Source organism: Panthera tigris, chromosome B1, assembly GCF_018350195.1.
Source record: "Panthera tigris isolate Pti1 chromosome B1, P.tigris_Pti1_mat1.1, whole genome shotgun sequence".
In the NCBI taxonomy this organism is placed as follows: Eukaryota; Metazoa; Chordata; class Mammalia; order Carnivora; family Felidae; genus Panthera; species Panthera tigris.
Genome location: NC_056663.1, coordinates 48,538,060 through 48,542,673, shown reverse-complemented (window position 1 = coordinate 48,542,673; position 4,614 = coordinate 48,538,060).

Below are 4,614 nucleotides of genomic sequence, written 5' to 3'. Positions count from 1 at the left end.
CCCACTTTTTCTTTTGACATTGTCCTTTTGTGTCCTTGGAAGCAAAAGTTCATCCATGTTGTAGCATGTATTTGACTTTGTTCCCTTTCATGATCAAGTCACATTCTGTTGTGTGGATATACTGCATTTTATCTATTCTTCAGGTAGTGGACATTCAGATCGTTTTCATCTGTTGCCATTACAAAGAATGCTGCTGTGAACATGCCTTGTACATGGGTTGTACAAGTTTTTGTGTGGATGTAGGTTTTCTGTTCTCTTGGGTATATACCTAGGAGTGGATTTGATGGATCATACATGAACTCTGTTTAACCCTTTGGGGAACTGCTAGGCTATTTTTTTTTTTTTATGTTTATTTATTTTTGAGAGACAGAATGTGAACAGGGGAGGGGCAGAGAGAGAGGGAGACACAGAATCAGAAGCAGGCTCCAGGCTCTAGGCTCTGAGCCCTTGGCACAGAGCCCAACGCAGGGCTCAAATCCACCAACTGTGAGATCACGACCTGAGCCGAAGACAGACGCTTAATCGACTGAGCCACCCAGGTGCCCCTAGGCTATTTTTCAATGGAGCTGCACCATTTTATATTATTAGAGGTGCACAAAGGTTCTGGTTGCTCCATATCCTTGCCAACACTTGTTATTGCCTTAGCCATCCTAATGGGGGTGAAGTGTTACCTCATTGTGGTTATTTATTTGGGGGAGAGAAGGTGAGTGGGAGAGGGGCAGAGAGAGAGGAAGAGAAAGAATCCCAAGCAGGCTCCACACTCAGCATGGAGCCCAACGCCGTGCTTGAACTCACCAGCCATGAGATCATGACTTGAGCCGAAACCAAGAGCTGGATGCTTCACCAACTGAGCCACACGGGTGCCCCTGGGAGCTGCTTCCTGTTGCTTCCTTGGCCTGCAAGGCCTGTTGCCCTCCTTTATTTGCCTTCAGTCGTCTGGGCTCCATGGTGCCTCCTGAGACCTGCCCAGGGCTTGCCTGGCTGCCACCTCACGTTGTCCACTCTGCTGGAAGGGCGCCTGCGTGCAGAGTGCCTCTGCTGCCTTCTCTGAGCGGGGACTTTTGAGTGCAGGAACCACATCACCTTCACCTTTCTACTCCTGGGTCCTTGTTGCTGGGGCATAAGCAAGATCATTGGACGTGTGCGTTGGAGTTTAGGCAAGCTGTGCCTGAAAGCCTCACATGACTGGTGGCATCTTTGGTAAGGAGAAAGCGGCCTGGCACCTGAAATCCAGACTCCTGGGATCCTGATCCTAAGTATGATTTATGAGCTACCGGAGCCTTTGGAACCATGATGCTCTCATCTAAAATGAGGATTATAGTACCTACCTCAGATTGTCATGCGGATTAAGTGAGATAATTTTTTTGGTACAAATGCCATGTATTCTAAACATAGTACAGCCTTAACACATGTTGGCCGGTTCTTCAGGAAATGAGAGATTCTGAATACTGACATGATTCACATTAATGAATCCCAAAGGAAATCGAGAAATTTAAAGTTATCTATCCTGGGAGTACTCCCAATTTCTTGAGATTTTTAGCAAGGATATATACATACAGGATATAGGCTTATGAAAAATTTCCATACAGCGGGAAAATGGTTATGTTGTAGTGACCAAGAAAAATAGGGTTCAGAGTTACAGACATGCAACACACACAAAAAGACCAGTAGGATCTTGTCTGTAATTTGTGTGTGTTTGAGTAGATAATCCATTTACATGGCTGTACATTTTAAGGGTACAAAAGGTACTAAGAACAGTCTCCCACTTCTGACCACTCAGCTCCCCTCCTGTGAGCAATCCATATTACCATTTTTTAAAAAACTCATTCCAGTGATATTTCATGCATAGCATGAGTATATTCTGGTTCCCCCAAATACACTGTCATGTAAGAGCACATACTCAGATCTGTATCCCTAAGCAACCCAACCAAGAAGAGAAAACTCAAAGGCTGTTTAAAGTAATTTCCTGTCCTTAAGGGGAAGATTTGCCATGGATGTTTTCTTGCAGTCGGCTCAACTGGTGGATTTATTTAGCTTTTCATTCTTGTTTAAATATTTCACTCTAGGGTTTTTATTTTCATTTTTTTTAGGTTTACTTATTTATTTTTGAGAGAGAGAGAGAATGTGAGCCAGGGAGGGGCAGAGACAGAGAGAGAGAATCCCAAGCAGGCTCCACACTGTTAGTATAGAGCCCGACATGGGACTTGATCTCAAGAAATGGGAGATTGTGACCTGAGCTGAAATCAAGAGTCGGATGCTTAACCAACAGAGCCACCCAGATGCTCCTCACCCAAGGGTTTTAAAGCAAAGGGAAAGCTATGGAATTTAGTTCCTGACATCAGAAAATTAACCTGAGACCTCAACATGTTTTTAAAATTTCAATTCTCACAGGGCAAGGACCTGAATAGTCTAGTGGTCACAAGGTCTTGATGTGGGATTGGAGAGCTTGGGTTCAAAGTCTGACCCATCCACTGTGTGACTTGGGCACAGTTACTTGACCTTAGTGCCTTACCTTCATCATGTGAACAATGGAGATAAAGATACCTAAAGGGCTCCTGGCTGGCTCAGTGGAGCCTGTGACTCTTGATCCTGGGATTGTGAGTTCGAGCCCCATGTTGGGTGTAGTGATCGCTTAAAAAAAAAATTAGAAAAAACGTTTTTAAATTTAAGAGAGGGAGAGACAGTGTGAGCAGGGGAGGGGCAGAGAGAGAGGGAGAGAGAGAATCCCAAGCAGGCTCCACGTTGACAGCACAGAGCCCAATGTGGGACTTGAACTCATGAAACTATGAGATCATGCTCTGAGCCAAAACCAGGAGTCAGATGCTTAACCAACTGAGCCCCCGCCAAACCCCCCCAAAATAAAATTTCTTTAAAAAACTAAGATATGTTAAGATGAATGGAGATAATAACCCACCTCGTAAGTGTGGTTGTGGGACTACACGAGCTAACCTTTAAAACGCTTAGAACACGTCTGGCACATATTCTGTGGTTGAGAGTTTACTGTTATTTTACCTGGTTCTGCTACCAAATAACAGGCTTTAGAGAAAACCGTTGAACTTGTCTTCTGTAAAAAGGGAAACTGGGACACTTGCGTAATTGTTTTCAAGGTCTTTTGCAATTCTAACATCCTGTGATTCACAATCTGTGTCACTAGCAGAAGCCCAGGGTCCTGCACGTGGTAGCAGCTGCTGCTGACCGGTATTTAAGAACCCGGGTGTGGCACCACCCAGAGCTTTGCCCATGTTTTGAGTCTAGACAAAGCGAAGGCTAGTGTCCTAATGTTTGAAGTGTAACAAAGCTTATTCTAGAGGGGAGCGGGTCTTGAAGAAATGTTGCTAAAAATAGTAAACAGCCACGCACAATGAAACCGTATGGTCACGTTCCAGAGATGGCTCGTATGCTTGGAGGGGCGAGATTAAAGATGGCGTCAAGTGCTGACCCACATCCACTGTGGGGATGATTTTGGTGGCAGCAGAGCTGTTTGGATCCGGCAAAGTTTGATGACTGTGGTGGAGATTGTAGCATCTGCCTTCAAGGTCTCAGAAAATGCAGCTTCTCACACTGGCCTGTGCCACCCTCTCCTTCCTCCGGCCCTGACTGGAGGCCCGTGCAAGATGGATTCAGTGATGGCTAAAGCCTGATGCCCCAGCAAAGGGAAGCTTCCCTGCTCTGGGTGCTCTTTGTCCTTGTTTGTGGGTGTCACTTGGGTGGGGGGGGGGGTAGTTTTGCTAGGGAACAGACTGAGGAAGATGGGAGATTCTGGTTTCTATGGATACTGGGCTAGCTGGGATTTGCATAATGCATTTCAGAGAACAGTCTGGGAACAATGTGGACCCAGGAGGAACATAAAGGCACATGGAAACGAGTTGGAGGGCCTAGAAAGTCAGGCTCCATTTCAGCCCTCATTTAGGAACAGGAGTCTGGGATCCAACCCCCTGCGCTCCTATCGGAGAGGAAGCAACAGGGAGCCCCGAGGATGCATGGAGGTTGTGCATACACAGCGCCCCTGCCACAGGCAAGGTCTGTACTGTGAGCTCAAAAAATGTCCCTGCTCTTTGGCTCCCCCTTTATCTCAGCTACTGTCTGAAGGGGTCCTTAAATACCTCTACCCAGCATGGGAAGCTCCCAAGTGTGCTTCCAGAACATTTCACACAGGCCCGCTCATTTGAATCCTGACTCCCACGTGAGACGTGCTCAGGAGCCGGCAGGTCACGTGACGAGTCAATAACTGAGCCAGACCTCAATGCTGGTCTGGTTCCTGTCCTCAAATCCCCAAATATCTCAGGTTTGCAGCAGTAAGGGTGGCATAATTCAGCCCGTTGAGTTTGTGAGGGCCTGAACTAGAGGAGGAGCAGTGGGGATAAGGAGAAATGGGCATCAGGAATACCGGAGGAGGCAGATTGGCCAGGCAGCATCAGGCAAGTCAGGGGCAATGGCCACCAGTTTCTGGCTTGATGGAGTGTGGTCAGTGAGGCGTGGACGAGGGGAGCGCCCGGGTTCAGTGTTGTGTGGCGGGACAGCGGGATGGAAGTAGAGAGGGCCATCAGAGAGCACTCTAGATCGGGATGGGAGACACTGGAGTCAGGAGTCATCACGGAGTCACCTTGTGGAGGC